The following is a 17661-nucleotide window of genomic DNA, read 5'->3' on the forward strand; positions in this document are numbered from 1 at the left end:
GATGCTGCACTTGTTCGTCTCCCAAACGGCTTACGGCATCAGGGCGGCGAGACGCCTCACCCTCCGGCTAGGGGGAAACAATACCTGGCGGGCGTAGGCCGCTGACCAGTCGGTGACTTGTTTGAACATCAAAAGGAACGCCGATCCCTTGTCAGCTCCGACGCCGGTCATAACGGCATCCAATCTTGTCACCTGAAGCCTGCATAATTTCCAAACAACTTTCGCCTTCCGTTTTCGGTATGCCTTTAATTTCTACATTATTTTGGCGCTAATACTGCTGAAGGTCAGCTACTCGTTGTGTAAGGCTCTTGTTACTGTCAAACAAAACAAAGATTTGTTTTCTTGGAAAAGGCTCTCGCTTTTTGTCTTTATAGACTCGTACAATTCATTAAATACACTGGGACTTTGGCGCATTTCTGCGACTTCAGAACGGAGAAAGTCAAGCTCTTTTGACAACTTGGAATTGGTTGGCATCTTGCAGAATCACACAGGTCAATACACACAAGGCACAAGAAAAAAAAAAAATGGCAGCAGGGGTAGTGGTGGGAACTTATGAGCTATATAGAAAAATTTTAATGGCACTAACCTGTACAAATATAGATAGTTAGGGCAGTCCTTAAGCCGCAACCACTGCTGCTAAAGTGATGACCACCGCTGCAGGGCAGTCGCTTGTATAGGCAGCGATCCCTGCACTGGCGCCGCTGCGATGATGATACTTGGGTAGCCTGGTTTACATGTGTGCTTCTTGATAGTAGCGTCACACGGGATGTTGCCGGGAATCAGGCGCACTCGAGATCTATACAAATATACAGAACACAGTTAGGGTAGCCTTTGAGGTGCAACCACTGCTGCCAAAGCGATGACCTCCGCTGCAGGGCAGTCGCTTATATATGCAGGATATGCAGGATAAAGTGAAATGTTTCCGTCAGAAATAGAGCTGTGGTCAATAGTAAGAAATGCTCATGTGGAATATGATCCAGGCATTTCTTATCAAAAGATGTGCTGTTAACTTATATTTTGATGTTTTGTTATGTCTTAAATGTGAAAATTGCTCAATGCTTTTTTGGCGCTCAGTAGGAATCTATATGAAGAAAATCTATATGAACAAACTGTGTGCAGCGTACATATGTCCCAATGACCACGTACAGAATTGTGTACAAATGTACAAATTACTTTATCTATTTCATTCCATTTATTTTTATACATATTTTTCTCATTGCGTGCCAATCCAAGAGTTGTACGATCAGACACAAGTTCATGGTTTTCAAAAATCGATACTATTAGAGGAAAAAAAAATCTCGGATTCGAACAAAGAGAGTCAAGGAGAATTGCAAAAAAAAAAACAGCCTTAATAAACACATTACAGTTCAACTCAGCCGTACACAAGTGAGCAATTGAGTGCACTTGCTCTGCTCAGTTCAACATTGAAAGAGGCATTAAGTAGAACTATACATAGAAATAAACAATGCATCCTAAAAAGCTTTTAGCATTGTTTCACAGTATGATGTTACTGCATGTACAAATTCAAATGGCAAAGTAATTGCAACAGAAAGCACATATATTGAAGCTTCGAAAATATTCAAACCAAAAAATGAAAAATAAAAATATTTACAAGGAAGGTACTTTTGTTTTTGTCCCTGTGAAGTTTCAGCAATAAGTTTTTCCGTGTGAAAAAGTGTCTATCACCCTTTCATGACCGTAAATTAATAATGCAAAACTTGTTTCGTTTTTTTCACGCATAGAATCACGGCAGTGCTCTCTCTGCACGTCTTACTGGTATTACATATAAAAACAGCTGCGAAAACTGCCTGAACCCCTGGCATAGAAAGAAGGTAGAGGGGCAAATGTGTTTCTATACATGCACACATAAACACATGCACGAGCATGCATAAAGTATGGCTAAGCTCCTCCTCCTCTTCTCCTCTCAAGAAATTTGTGTCTGTGCTGCTGACACACGCATATTTTTTTTTAATCAAAGCAAGAAATATAGGAGATTGCTCACAAGTTTGATAACCAGACACTTATTCACAGCCTCATAAATACCAGTATAATAAAGAAGTATCATCACTATTACTGACGTTTATAGAAGCCTATAATCTACATGAGTTAATTAGACACTTTCAAGAACATACATGAACAATTGCATGAAACGAAAAAATATACATTTCAGCTATCCTTGCATATATTTATTAAAAGCCACTAATCTCTGATCGGCTCACATGTATTCACTAGTCTTCTAGGCCCAGGAAACAACAGCATTCTTAGACATTGGTTCGTTGGTGCACCTTTTATCTTTCTTTATGGAGCATCTGGCACAATTTGAACACAGATTTAACTTTAGTGGAAATACCAGTTGCCAGTAGTTCTGTCCACGGTTTAGTGGCATCCATGTATTCGATATCACTTGCTGATCCAACCCTTCGCTCGATTTCCGGGGTGCAGCGAGGCCTTTCCATGCAACTTTCTTGTATGAGACCTTCGTTCCAATATTCTAGATCGAGTTCTTTGTAAGCACGGCTTGCTCTCACATGAGCAGCAACTTCAAGCTGTTTCGCAAGCTTCAGGGCATCGGCACCAGCATACCATTTGTTTGATTTGGCGTGGTGGAGATGCTTCAGAATGTCATTTTTTTTTTTCCAATGCCTTCACTGGAATACCAAGACAAATACTTGAGCTCCTCATGTTTTTTTGAGGCATGGTGAACAAGAATATGAGTGTAAGGTGTCACCCTGTCTGCACCGTATCCTTTATTTCCAAGACTACCCAGCTCTAGAAAGGTCTAAAAAAACAGTGACGTCTTTCTTATTGCTTTCACCAGTCAGATTTTGATCGATGTGGGGAAAAATCTGGCAAAGATTTTGCCATAAAAAGATGGTTTTTTCTTCAAACGAAGGATCAATTTGGCCCTTAAGTATCGTCGGCAATATTTTCAGCAAGCGCTCGCAGACGTTTCCTGGTAAAGAAGAAAAATTCTTCCCTTTTTGTTTCTCCTGCCACACTTCAAATTTGACACTGCAGCTGTTTATTGCATGCACAGTGGCATCAACATGAACGCCTTTGCCGCTTACGTTTGCCACGTTGTCACGGTTATCTCTGTCCTTGGCCTCGGCGAGCGGGCCATCAATCAGACGATTTACCGCTCCTATACGCATGTGCAGTACGTTAGGCACAACAGAGCAGGCGAGTGGTCTTCATACCGTGCTCTTCATTGATACAGTCCTCTTTCATATTTGCAACAGTATGTAGAAAAGGAGGTTTATTGAAGTCGTCAATGTTATACCCAACTTTGCATCATTGCTTAGGGCCTGCAAGGCAGAAAGGGTAAGGATACTTTGAACGATGCTGACTGCAAGCCTTGTACCAAAAGCAGAAATTTCAAGTCTGATCCCAAGCATATGGACACAGGCACATCATGCTTGTCTACAAAGATGCTGTCTGCTTTCGCAACGGCGTTGATTTCAGAAATTGAATCTTCAAATGACTCTTTGATTTGAAAATAGTATTCTTTAATTTCAGCGACCGCCAGCAGCCGATGCAATTTTTGATTTCGGAGTTTTTCTCGGCTGTCGATGACAACGAATGAAAGGGTTGTCCAGCTTGTTTGCATGCTCACAACGCATCCATCACCTTCAATTTTCACGATGATGGTTCGCGAACCAAGGTCTTTGACTTCCAGGCCCCTATCAAAGGCAAACTTTGTAACACCTGACTGTAGCTCTTGTATAAAGGGAACTTGGGCATCAGGTGAAGTTCCGGGTGTTTCAAACGCAAGAGACATGGCATTCAATTTTTCACTGTACGAGTAGATCACACGCAGTGTGGGCAGGTTCGGCATAGTCGATGAAAGCTGTTCCCAAAAAACATTACTGACAAAACGATTATCTAAAAGGTCGGCAATTTCTGGAACACAAAAAGGTTGGCAATTTCTCGAACACATTTCTTGTTTGGGGAGGAGAAGCTGTCGTACTTGACTTCACCGCTACGGTGATGCTCGGCTTTAGCGTTTCGCGCTACATAAATTTCGCTACTTTCAAGTATGGTTATTTTGTGCAGCAGTCCCTGATGTCAATACTATAAGCTGGCACAAATCTAAACCATAACTCTCTAAAATGCCTTGTAGTACTTGAATAATGGCGTTGCCTGCACTGTGCAGCTTTCTTTGGTTGGAACTTTTGGACCCCTCTCCAATCATTTTACCATGATTATGCAGCTCTTCTTTTTTTTTTTTTCAAAATGGAGGGCAGCCTTCGGTTCTGTTCTTCGAGATGCATGCATTTGTTTTGAAAGACACGAAGAGCTTCTTTGAGATCTCCTATGGACCCTTTCGCAGAGTTTTGTACACGTGTGATCTCTTCTTCCAAGGCTCTTATAATTATGTCCTTGACTGTTTCTTGAGGCCTGTTCCCACTATTCCAGCATTCGTTGTCAGAATTGACCTTTACATTGTGCTCTTTTTTTAAAGAAACTGGTTTTCGCATCACCCTTCATCTCTCTGTGTTTCGACTCTGCGAATGTGCATAAACTTCTGAATTGTGTTTCCACATTGTCCGCAATGCTTTCCGGTAAGCTTGTGCCTCGTGGAAGGAAGGGTTTCACAGTTTTGAAAAGTGTCTTGTTCAGAAAACTCTGCTGATGGTAAATATTTATGGCTGTTACAAGCTGCCACTCTAGCGTCGCCAACGTGAAGTCGGTGACAGGAATGACAGCAGGTTAGTTCGTTCCGCACGCAAGCAGAGACAGTAAAAAGGTCAGAGACGTGAGAAAACAAAACAAACATTACTCTAGTGATATTGCAGCACACGGGATCTAGTACAACACTTCAATACAACTAACAAAATACATCAACACTTGATACAACAAAAAAATATATATATCAAAACACAATAAATCAGCTTACGAGAGAGAGAACTATTACAAACTACACAACTAACAACAATAGAACTACGGAGGAGAAAGTTCGAACATATAAACAGGTGAAGGCATACGTGTGATGACCGGCCGGCAGCGTTGCGTCCCTGACGATCGGATGAAAGAAGTCGAAGAGAGTTCTGGCACGATTGCGATGTCAACGGTGTTGCAACGCTGGTGGCTCCGGGAGGCTAGTGCTTGCAGGTGACCTCGGGCAGGTTGAGCTAACTCGAGGCGAAGTCCCGATGTCTACGTTGCAGACGTTAATATCGCGTCACAACTAGACGAACGGCTAAGTTTAGGTGGCCAGCCGATACAGAGCCACACTAAAAACTTCTAGAAGAGATACTTGTTGATCTGTTTCTAAACCATGTTGGTCAGCGACTAGCCTGCCTAGCAGGGCAAAATCCTGCGCTTAAATCCCCCTTGTGTCCCCTCGCTTTCTTCATTGGGGACAAGAGACCTCTATGTGGGTCCAATCATGCGCGTTTCATTGTTGGAAACTCCGCCCCAAAAAATATATTGACCCCACCCCTTTTCAATTAGGAGAGGGCCCTCAACTAGCGAGAGTGACAGCCTGTTGGGGTGCTGTCATACGGCTTGGCCACCAGAAGTTTTTCCGTGGGAACGGTCAGACTGTTTGGCTCTCAGCCGGTGCGTCCCGTAGTCTAAAGCTTGTTCGGGGTACATCGCGGCCTTCCACGACCCTGCAGACGCAGCCGTAGGTACAAAGGATCAAACGTCGGCGGCGACGTTCGAAGAAGAACACCCAATTTTGCACTTCCCGGCTCTCTTTCATGCGCCCGCAGTTCCTGCCGGTCAGCGGGGTAGTACGGTGCCCGTTAATTGCCGTGACGCCGGGTCGCAAAAATGGCAGTCCGTGACAAATTGCTGTGACGCCGGGTCGTAAAAATGGCAGTTCGTGACATCGCCCCCCACTTTCAGAATGTTATTCTTAAGGGGAGACGCTCCTCGAAAAAGTTTTTTTTATTTCTAGTAATAGAGACTTGAAAAGTTTGTTATTAGTATAGTTTTTCATGCAGATTTCAAATATGCAATCATTTTTTGTGTAGCTGCTATAATTATTGAGTTATGCCATAAACAATAGCAAAAAGTTACATTTTTTGCGGCCACTCTTTTATGTACTAAACTTTCAGTAAAAGCACTGTGTCTGATCTTATTTGACTCTCGGTAGATTGAAAAGTGCAAATATCTATATAGATATGTCACAGAAATATTGGAACTAAGAAAAAAAAATTGTATTGAATGACTTATTATTTTCAATCTCCCTTGAAACAATAAGCTAATATTTTCACAACTAATGCTGGTAGGCATTGCAATTTAGAGTAGATATTTGCATTCTGCATGTGTTGAAGAATATGTGTGCCAAGTTTCTTTACTATACAATGAATATAAGTTTCTAAAAGGCTGCCCAGAAAACGTGAAACTGTCAGAAAAAATGAAAATGAGAAAAACAAGTTTGAAAGTTCGCAAAGTTGGCATTTATTAGGAAATCATTCTTTTTGCATCAAATTGGGGCACAATGAAAAGTACCTTGCCTTGAATGCACTGCAAGTGTCTAGAAGTCCCCTGCACCATAGCTTGGTCCTTCACGGCTCTTGCGGTCAGTGTCCTCAACACGAGCTCTCTTTGCTGCGTTGCGACGGTGTGCCCTCGCTTCTGCAGTTTGCTTCAGGTTCATCTTCCTGATGCGCATGACGTCACAGTGGTCACCATGTGTGGCCAGATCTTGTGAGGGGAGAATTCCAATGCCTTCGAGCACTTCTTCAAAGCCCCTGTGGCCTTTGTTGTACCATAGTACAGCAAGAGCGGTGGCTGTCTCCACAGTTGTTCTGGAGGCGAACTTTGTTTTTGGACATAGCAGCCATATCTTGCTGTTCAGCGATTCGGCTGCATTCTGTGTCTTGCCATGAAGGCACCGAATAAGGAGTTTCTCCTCTGTAAGGCGCTTGTAGATAGGCATAATTGCCAATCCTTGAGCCTTCGTCAACAGTGGGGTGTGGCGTGGTGCAGGCTCCCCCAGTGCTTCCGCACGCTTGTGCTTGCACCATGAATTTGGTCCCGCGGGGCAAAAGTTGTGGCTACTGGCACCATCACTAGAGCAGCAATGAAAATACGATGCCCATATGGCAGTGTACATATTTCGGACACTGTCCTTGTTGCTCGTGATGGCGATCTTGTAATATGTTTGTAGTTTTATTATTGTCGCATCTTTCAGTTTTTCGCCTCGCGGCAGTGGCGTTGCCAATTTCCGTAGGGCAGTTCCCAAGCGCTTTGCAACGTGGTTCGTGCACTCTTCTTTGTCAATGGGGGTGTCACAGTATACATTTGCCTCGCAGACTGCAGTGTAGGCCTTGCTGTCACCATCACTTAGGAAGCTGGTGAATCGCAGTGGAGTTTCATAAGACAAAGTCCTCTGCCATATATTGACAGCTGCCGCAGGTTCCATTGCATGGGATGAGCAGTCAGTGTTTTTTTGGCAAACTGGAAGATGAAAAGCTTGCCATATCTCTTCATCCTCCCCAAGGTCCCTGTGTATACTGCAAGCATGGCAGTAGTTCGAAAGAACTTCAAAATCGAGGCAGAGCCTTGTGTCCAGGGACACGACTGTGCCCACTCCATTGTGGCTTTTATGACCTTTTTTCTGCCAGGTGCCATCAAACATGACTGGCACATCTCTGCCGCCGACTGCGTCCTTCGTGATGTTTCGTGCCTGGTGCAAGTTTTTGCTCACTGCCGTCATCGCCGCACCATGGAGCTTCTTGCAAATGCCGTTGAATGTCTTGTGATGCGTCGGGCTCGGAAGACCGAGAATCTCACAAAATCGTGAAAGTTGGTCGTGGCCTGCGCCTATAGCGCGTGCTGCCAGAACTGCCTTCACGTTTACAGCAAAGCTGTCACGCGAGCTGCCGCTGTCAAAACGAGCGCTCGTTCCTTGGTCCCCGGCCGAAGCTGTACGTCTCGACGTGTGCGTGAACGAAAGTGCAGATTCAGGGCAATCAGAATTTCGAAAGCACAGTTTGAGGAATGCCGAAAGTCCTTTGCGCTTTCCAGCTGCCTCTCGCACGCCGAGCTTCCGTTCGCGGCAGGTTGGGCATTGCGCACCCGTCACAAGTGCCGTCAGCGCATCGATTTCGCAAAGCAGCATGTTCGCAGTAGCAGCATCTACCGGTCTACATTCACTCTCGAAGAATCCAATCTTCCTTTGGGATGCACTGACGAATTCCACGGCAGCGGCTATTTCACAACCACTGTCGCAGGGTTCGGTGACAGTGTTAGGCCTATCCGAAGTCGGAGCGTCGGGGCGTTAGTCGGGGGCGACATCGTCGTTCGCTGTCGCTTTGCGAAGCGTCCGACGCCGTTTCCCTCGATACTTGTGGTGAGTTCTGAACTTTCGATTATCTGAACTGCACTTCTTCGGGCTTGCCATGACGCAAAAATGCAGAGAAACGCAGAAAAACTCGATCGCGACGTCCGAGGCTTCGCTCTTTTGCCGGAGAGATAGGAGGGGGAGGAGCGTGGAGCGCACCGCCGTCCAATGGCGACCTCGCGCTGTGTGCCGCGATATTCAAAACGCGTGACGTACGCGTTGTTTTTCTCGTTTTTTGTTTATTCTGCGTGAAGGCACAAGACTGGCTACTAGTGGATTATGAAGGATACGGCCTTCGCAGCATGCGTGCACGATTGCAAATGACGGCCAACGCGTCGTTTTCGCGACAGGACGACGCAAACTTCGCCATTTTTCGCGACTTTCGCGCATTTCTCGCGTCACCGAGGCCCACTTGGAAGCATTTTTTGAGAATTTCTCGTGCGAATTTCAGCTTGATATTTTCAGAGGTAATAGATTATAGTCCAAGGATGCCAATACAGCCAGAAAAAAAAAAGCGAAAATAATTTTCCGGAAAACCGTGACTTTTCGACCCGCGTCTCCCCTTAACATTTGCTCATATGGAGGGGAATTTTTCGACAACAAGGAACAAAACACCACCAACAAGGGAGACATGAGGACTGTCCCTCTCATACACAACATAAATAGGCAGAGTGCATCAAAGTAACAACAAAAGGGAAAAAACAATTGTTAGAGTACCAGCTTCAGTTACACGCAAAAATATCAATGCGCCATACAAACAAGAAAAAGGAATAGCCGTGTACGGCAGCCATCACTACAGAATACACTGCACGAATGTATACTAGAAAACAAAACGGAACAGGTGCGCTCCTCTACTGTAGTGAAATCCTTCAATGTGCATTAAAACATCTAAAAACAATCAATGCACCAAGCAAAAAGAAAATAACTCAAAATACACTTCTTATACAATGAAATACGCACATACAAACAGAAAACAAACGACGAAAGGAATAAAAAAAAATAACATGCTCCCCAGATCTCAAGAACTATATCCGACTCAAGTAATCGGCTCCCACGTTTTCGCTACCCTTAATATGCGTAATGGTGAACTGGTACTTTTGGAGTAGTAAACTCCATCGAAGTACTTAAGTGTTCAGCTGTTTTGCCTGTTAGATATAACTCAGAAGCTGGTCTGTCTGGACACAAAAATGTACTCCATATAAGTACATGGAGAATTTCTGAATTCCCCACACCAACGCGAGACATTCGCGTTCGATGGTACTATAGGAAGCCTCTCGTAGAAGCAGCTTTTGGCTGGCATAAGCTGTGGCGTGGAGCTTGCCTTCGTGGGCCTGCATTAGCACGGCTCCGAGACTTGTGTCCGATGCGTCCGTTCGAAGTACAAATGGTTGGTGCAAATTTTGTAGCCATAGTATCGGCTCCGTAGAGACATGTTGTTTGAGACTTCGAAAAGCCTCCTCGTGGACTGCTGTCCATTTCATCGAGTTAGCTTCGCCCTTCCGGGTTAAATCTGTAAGGGGAGCGCTGACTTTTGCGTAATTCGGGATAAATTCCCGATAGTACCCGGTCAAACCAAGAAAGGCGCGCACTTGTCGCTTGGTTGAAGGACGTGGTGCAGCTTTGATCTTGTGAAGTGTTTTCCTTAGTGGTTGCAATCTGCCCCTGCCAACTCGGTGTCCCAAGAAGTCGATTTTTTCCACACCAAGTTCGCATTTACTGGGGTGCACTGTAAGCCCGGTCCTCTGTATGCGCTCAAAAAGCAGTCCCAGAGAACTCGGGTGCTCTTCCCATGTCTCGGTGGCTACCAGTACATCATCGCAGTAATGGTGCACACCGGGTATACCTTTCGCAACCTTCCGCATCAACTTAGCAAATACAGCAGGCGCTGTCTTGATGCCAAATGGCATGAAGCGAAACTGATGTAGTCCAGATGTCGTCGAGAAGGCCGTCTCCGCTTTGGACTCCTCGGTCAGCGTGATCTGCCAATAGCCCTCCACGAAGTCGAGCTTCGGGAAACACTTCTTCTTTCCCACTGTTGCAAACACCGTGTCAGTTCTTGTCGTAGGTTCGGAGTCGGAAACCAGAATGTTGTTCAGGCGTCGAAAATCGATACACAGTCGATTTGTACCGTCGGGTTTTTTTACCAAAATGACTGGCGAATTATAAGGTGACTCTGATTTCTTAATGATGCCGAGCTTCTCCATCTCCCGCACCTCTTTCTCTACACCTTCCCGCGTTGCAAAGGGAAGAGGGTATTGTTTCATGTGGATGGAATTACTCTTGGTGAGTTCGAGGTTGCAGTGGACCCAGTCAGTTTTGCCCGGGACATCCGAGAAAATACGAGCGTGTTCTCTGACGATTCTTTGCAGCTGTCCGATCTGCTGAGCGTCCAGTTTGTCGGAGAGCTTCACGTCTTCTTCCTATTCTACTTTCAGCCAGTCAGGGGTTGGAATATTCTCGTCCTCGCTCGATTCCACAACACCAAATGTCACGTTACACACCTTCGTGGAGGGGCTGTCCCTCTCCTCGTATCTTTTCAGTAAGTTGGCGTGGAAGATTTTTCTGCCGCCAGCCGTGTCTATAACGACGTAGTCAGCTTCACCTTTCTTTTCCCGGACTTCAAAAGGGCCCTTCCGTTGCAGCAGCAGCTTGTTCATGTCGGTGGGAAGTAAAATCAGTACCTTGTTTCCGGGGTTGAAACTCCGCTCCTTCGCCTTTCGATTGTACTGCTTCGTGTACCGTGCTTCGGCTTTTTCCAACTCCTCGTGTGCTAGGCGGCATGTTTCCTCCAAACGGTTCCGAAGGTCGAAGGCATGCTGGTACGTCGTCTTAGCTTCTTCAGTCAAGTCGGCGTTCGTCCACAGCTCCTTCAGTATCGCCAAGGGTTCCCTCACATGGTGGCCGTAGAGAAGCTCGAAGGGTGAAAACCCCATACTGGCCTGCAGAACCTCCCTATAGGCAAAGAGGAGAGGTGCCAGGTAGCAGTCCCAATCTCTCGGTTTTTCGGCGCACATGCGCTTGAACATTAATTTTAAGGTGCCGTTGAATTTTTCCACCAAGCCATTCGCCATGGGGTGATATGGGGTGGTGTGGAGCTGGCGCACAGAAAGGAGCCGCGCTACTTCCTTCAAGGTCGGATGTGAAGTTCGTGCTACGGTCGCTCAGTACCTCGCGGGGGACGCCAAATTGGGATAACATCTTGACCAGGGCTTCGGCCACTCGCTCAGTTTCGATACTCGGGAGCGCCACTGCGTCTGGATACCGGGTGGCATAATCTATCAAAGTCAAAATGTATCTGTTCCCATGCTTTGAGGGCGGGTGAATCAGTCCCACTATATCTATCGCCACTCGCTTGAATGGGGTGTCGATTATGGGTGCCCTCCCCAGTGGAACATGTGGTACATGGCCTTGGTACGGTGGGCTGACAAATGTCACATGAGGCGACGAACCTTTTTACGTCAGCTGTGATGCCTGGCCAAAAGAACTCCTCCGAGATCCGGTCCTTGGTTTTCTGCGTGCCCAAGTGTCCTGTCATTATACCATCGTGTGCTGTTTTAAGCACAGCTTCTCGATTGCAGTGCGGAACGACTAATTGGCCTCTGTGTACTGTCGATACAGCAGTCCCTGTTCTTGTTTATACTCGACGCTTCCCTTCCCATTTCGGCATGTTTGCTTCCTGCTGATCTTCTCAAAACACTGTTTGAGTGTCGCATCTCCTCTCTGCTCGCAGCCATAGTTATCTCCCGGTAATCCCCCCGCGGTCTCTGGCATACGAAGCTTGGCAAATTTTTCCGGCTGTGCATGTGCTTGGGAACGGGTGATAGCTGCTACTACAGGCTCTTGCCTTAATTCCTTTCTCGAGACAGGTTTTTCAGTCTCCTTTCTGGGATCATTAGGAGGTCTTACGCCATCGATATTCCCCAGAATGAGGTCATACAGTGGATCTTGCAGGCATAGTGCTGTCCGATTGCCAGTAAAGTAGGGGGTGTCAACCTCAATCCGTGCTTCGGGCAGCATCTTCGCTGTTCCGTCAACCAAGTGGACGAGTGTGCTTGTACCTGTCAGCTCGTCTTCCTTCACCAACTTCCTCCGCATGATTACTGTGTTCCAGCCCGTATCCCGCAACACTTATATGTCTGTGCCTCGGAGGGTCCCTGTGGCCACTGGTAGGTTCTCGGCCAGATTTTTCGGCGGTGTGACCCTTACGGCGTTGACAATGGGGACTTTTTCGCCATTCCTAAGCTCGATATACCTGTCGCATATGGGATCCTCACGCGTTTTTCTTGGTGCGTAGAGGCAGGAAGCCTGGAGTGAGTTATTTGCTCCTGACCGGCAGTCATTTGCCCTATGTCCTTTTTTCCCACACTTTAAGCAGACGATGGCTACATTAGCGGCAGGTCTGTTGCGACACAAGTGCGGCGAGTGACTCCCACGATTGCAAATATAGCACCGTGGTAGTGGTGCGTGGCTGTTGCCTCCTTTCTCGTATTTCCCCTTCTCGTTCGTTATGGGACCATCTGTCTTTGTTTTTGCTAGGCTTGCTCCACCCTGAGCTTCAAAAAACTGGTCTGCCAGCTCAAGCATGTCTCCCAGGGATTCCGCCCTCCTTTCTTTCAAATATAATGCCAGGTTCGAACCACATCCATGCAAAGACCTCTCTCTAATCAACGATGCGCGGAGGGACTCGAATTCTGTCTCAGTTTTTGACAGCTCAACTCATCTATCGAAGTAATATCTTAAGCGAGCCGCGTACTGTGTTGCTGTTTCACCTCCTACTGGGCTCTCTTTATTAAACTTGTCTCGGAACCCATCCACCATGAAGCGAAAGCGCTTCAGGAGGGCGGTTTTAACCTTGGTGTAGTCCGCTGCATCTGTAGGCGGTAGCCTGCCATAAACACTTAGCGCCTCTCCTGTAAGACATGTCGAAAGCGCCGTCGCCCATTGGCTTTCAGGCCACTTTTGCCCTCTGGCGATGCTCTCAAACCGGCGTATAAACGCATCTAAGTCGTCTCTTCTTTTGTCAAAGGTGACGAGCAGTCTACCTGTGTGTATTCTCAAACTCGGATCCTCCCCGGCATCGCCGTGCTCACTGCTGGATCGGCTCACACTGCTACTCTCACTGAGGCGAATGTCTAATTGCAGTAACTGCACTTCCCGTTCTCCGGCTTCCCTTGCCGCTTCTCGATCTTTCTCCCTTTCTTCGCGTTCTCTCTCCTTTTCTTTGCACTCTCTCTCCTTTTCTTTGCGCCCTCTCTCCCTTTCTTCTTCCTTTTTCTCCCGGGCCAGTGCTGCTCTTCTCTGGCTAACGCCTGCGCCTGTTCCTGCTGCTCCTTAACCCATTGTCTCAGTTCGGCGCCCTCGGGGCCTAACTATTTACCGTGCGCGATCCACTTATCAAAATCCATACACTCCATACTGCAAACTGTCACTATAATGCCACTATATAAACAGCGCAATCATATGCAGGATGCAACCGCTTCAACTGTGCGGCTCTATCACCACGCTGTCTGCACGGTTCTCGTTCACCCCTCACTGTCTTACTCTTGTACGGACCGTCCTCGTCGCGGACGCCAGTTTTGTTACAAGCTGCCACTCTAGCGTCCCCAGCGCGAAGTCGGCGGCGGGAGTGACAGCAGGTTAGTTTGTTCCACACGCAAGCAGAGACAGTAAAGAGATCATAGACGTGAGAAAACAAAACAAACTTTACTCTAGTGATATTGCAGCACACGGGATCTAGTACAACACTTCAATACAACTAACAATATACATCAACACTTGATACAACAAAAAAAAATACATATCAAAACACAATAAATCAGCTTACGAGAGAGAGAACTATTACAAACTACACAACTAACAACAATAGAACTACGGAGGAGAAAGTTCGAAGATATAAACAGGTGAAGGCATACGTGTGATGACCGGCAGCGTTGCGTCCCCGACGATCGGATGAAAGAAGTTCGGATGACGATCGGATGAACGCTGGTGGCTCCGGGAGGCTAGTGCTTGCAGGTGACCTCGGGCAGGTTGAGCTAACTCGAGGCGAAGTCTCGATGTCTACGTTGCAGACGTTAATATCGGGTCACAACTAGATGAACGGCTAAGTCTAGGTGGCCAGCCGATACAGAGCCACACTAAAAACTTCTAGAAGAGATACTTGTTGATCTGTTTCTAAACCATGTTGGTCAGCGACTAGCCTGCCTAGCAGGGCAAAATCCTGCGCTTCAATCCCCCTCACGTCCCCTCGCTCTCTTCCTTGGGGACAAGAGATCTCTACATGGGTCCAATCATGCGCGTTTCATTGTTAGAAACTCCGCCCCAAAAAATATATTGACCCCACCCCTTTTTAATTAGGATAGGGCCCTGAACTAGCGAGAGTGACAACCTGTTGGGGTGCTGTCATACGGCTTGGCCACCAGAAGTTTTCCCGTGGGAACAGTCAGACTGTTTGGCTCTCAGCGGGTGCGTCCCGTAGTCTAAACCTTGTTCGGGGTACATCGCGGCCTTCCACGACCCTGCAGACGCCGCCGTAGGTACAAAGGATCAAACTTCGGCGGCGACGTTCGAAGAACACCCCATTCTGCACTTCCCGGCTTTCTTTCATGCGCCCGCAGTTCCCGCCGGTCAGCGGGGTAGTACGGCGCCCGTTAATTGCCGTGACGCCGGGTCGCAAAAATGGCAGTCCGTGACAATGGCCATCTCATTATTTAGTTCGAAAGCGCTATATCCTCACTTGTTCCCGCTACATGATATCACGGCATCATCAGTAACATCAGCTTTTCTTGCCAGATGGATCTCTCGCTTTGGCTGCTCCACTCTTGTAACTTAGGACGCACTATCAGTTCGAATCGGAGCTGTTGAGAGTGCTGACAAAAATCCTCGGTGTACGTAACATTCATACAACTTCATACCACCCTTCCGCAAACAAATAGACCGAAGGACTACACCGACAGCTAAAGGCTGCACTCATCGTTCGCGATGCTTGAACTTCATGAGTTGTGCATCTTTTCCTCGCGCTGCTCGGAATTCTTTCAGCGATCAAAGAAGAAATCGGGTGCACAGCAGCGTAACTGGCGTACATCTGAAACGTCACCACCAGACTACATCGAAATTCTGCAACTCTCATGTCAATGTTAGTCCTCGTTAGTATAGTGGTCAGTATCCCCGCCTGTCACGCGGGAGACCGGGGTTCGATTCCCCGACGGGGAGTAATTCTTCTTAATTCATGTCAATGCCTGTGACCTACATCGGCCTGACTACCTTCCACTTATGATGTCTTCGTAAGCAAAGACCTTCCTTCATTAAGTCACGTCTTCATGTGACTAGAAGATCAGGCCGTTGCTTATGCCTCCGTACGAGGGTCCATTCAAGGTGCTCGACCATACAGAAAAGACCTTTACAGTCGCTGTAAATGGCCGCATGGACATTGTGCCAATCGACTCAGAGAAACCAGCGTACATGCCGCACCCAGATATCAGTTTCACTTCCCTTGGTTTAAACTGTCCCATCATCGCAAATTAGCCTAGATATCTTTACTCCTAATAATGATCTTTAAATTTTGACTCATTTTATGCAGGGACGGGGGGAGCCTTGTAGTGGCAAACCCCTACTATGGCTTACAGTGCCACAAATCCCGAGCGGTGTGCTCAGTGCACTCCCCCTTACAGTGCCAGGACAGTGCGTGGCGCAATCCACGCACCATAAAGATCATGTTTTCTCTCCAATGTTCGTCGTGTGCTGACATACTTTCCGCTGCTCTCTCTTACGAGTCTCTTTATAGGCAACGTACTTCGCATTCATATATAAACTTATGCGCAGTTTTTTCTGTCCATGAGCTTGGAACTGGGGTGAGATAACTCCAATATAGGATGGGATGCCCCATCACTCTATTTCAAGCTCATGTTTACTAAATAGCCAATTTGCTAGTGAGCTTTAGTAATGGGTGCTGTAGCACTGTGGAACCCAGGCTCGGCTGTCCTGTGAGCAGAAAGTAAAACTGCGAAGCTAGAAAGACATGAAGCTTCAGTTGTGCTTGTTTCCCACTATCAAATTTCATTAGGTAATTCTTCATTGGTTCATTAGAACGGATTTTTCAATCGTATCAGTATTTGCGCCATGGACATTTTGTTGCCTTATTTCTACATCTCGGATGTCGAACGCTTTCACTTAAAGGAGCACTAACCTCAAATTTACTCAGCCGAAGATTTTTGCGTCAGCGATTAGCTATAGACCCCATAGCAGCGATTCGCGACCTAAAACGCAACTGGGGGATGAATAGCTATCACTTTTATTGATTTATATCACTGGTATCTAGCATTATTCAATACGGCCGGCAATTTCTAGCGCTAGAAGTATCAGAAGTGGCGCTACCTCGCGGTCACCTCCAGATCACGCCATAGCTGACCACATCTCCACAGAAAAGAATGACATGAGGATCAGCTGCTCCACAAACATTTCGTCTGCTAGGAGGACACATTCAGTCATGCCTTGTCACCTGCATTGCTTTCGTCAATGCAGTAGTCTGGAGCTCGGAATCTCCGTGATTCACACCGTCGCGAAATATTTTTGCTTTGATCGACCTTCTCCAGAACAGCGATTCCGAAATGTACGCCATTCCAAGCAGCACTGCAAAGAGGCCGAGGATGCACGCTTCAGCCATGTTCGCTCGTGTGTCTCAGCTAGCTATATTGGTGTGTTTTGGCACGCAAATCATTCAGGTATAGGCAGAGGGGTCAATGCAATATAGTTATCGCGAATGAGCATCAGCAAATAAATAGAATACGTTTCCTGCTTGCCAGGTTCTTTTTTGCGCCTCCAGATGGCCCCCCTTATCCTTCCGCTCGCGGTTAACGCGGTATTACCACTTTTGCGGGGGCGCAAATTCTACGAATTAACTAAAATTTAACGATACCTGCGTGTTACTTGTTAGCGATGATATCTGACTATACACTGTTCCACTTTTGATAGCTTGTGGTTGTGTTGATGTGTAACATATGGGATATGAAAAGACACCCTCACCGCGCTTTTTTCGTGCTTCGAACTAGACGACTGAAACTCACAACGATTCCCCGACTTGCTGACCGACAAGCACACTTTTAATCATGCTCGTTTTTTTGCTTTCCTTTAATGGTGGTTTTTATTTGGATAATTTTACGAAATCATTCAAACTGATGCGACGAAGATCAGACGTGGCTACGAAGTACGTTTCTGCACTTCGGTGTCATGATAAGAACACTCGAATCGCACGCGTCATCGCTACTAGGGCATAGTTACTCAGGACGTTATTTGTGGAATGTATCACTCCGAACACGTAGCACTAGTGTCGATGTGGCAGGGTAGCTGATTTTTCGTTTTTTCTGCCT

At 46.7% G+C, this 17661-nt stretch overlaps 1 protein-coding gene and 1 non-coding gene across 2 annotated transcripts in view; both read left to right on the forward strand.

Moving 5' to 3' along the window:
- Window positions 1–17661, forward strand: part of LOC142803987 (uncharacterized) — a 288782-nt gene that overhangs the window by 107194 nt on the left and 163927 nt on the right. The gene's annotated exons all lie outside the window — the stretch shown is intronic.
- On the forward strand, window positions 15437–15508 carry TRNAD-GUC (transfer RNA aspartic acid (anticodon GUC)). The gene has a single exon. It is a non-coding gene; the product is annotated as a tRNA-Asp (tRNA).

The sequence above is a fragment of the Rhipicephalus microplus genome, chromosome 3, assembly GCF_043290135.1.
Source record: "Rhipicephalus microplus isolate Deutch F79 chromosome 3, USDA_Rmic, whole genome shotgun sequence".
NCBI lineage: Eukaryota > Metazoa > Arthropoda > Arachnida > Ixodida > Ixodidae > Rhipicephalus > Rhipicephalus microplus.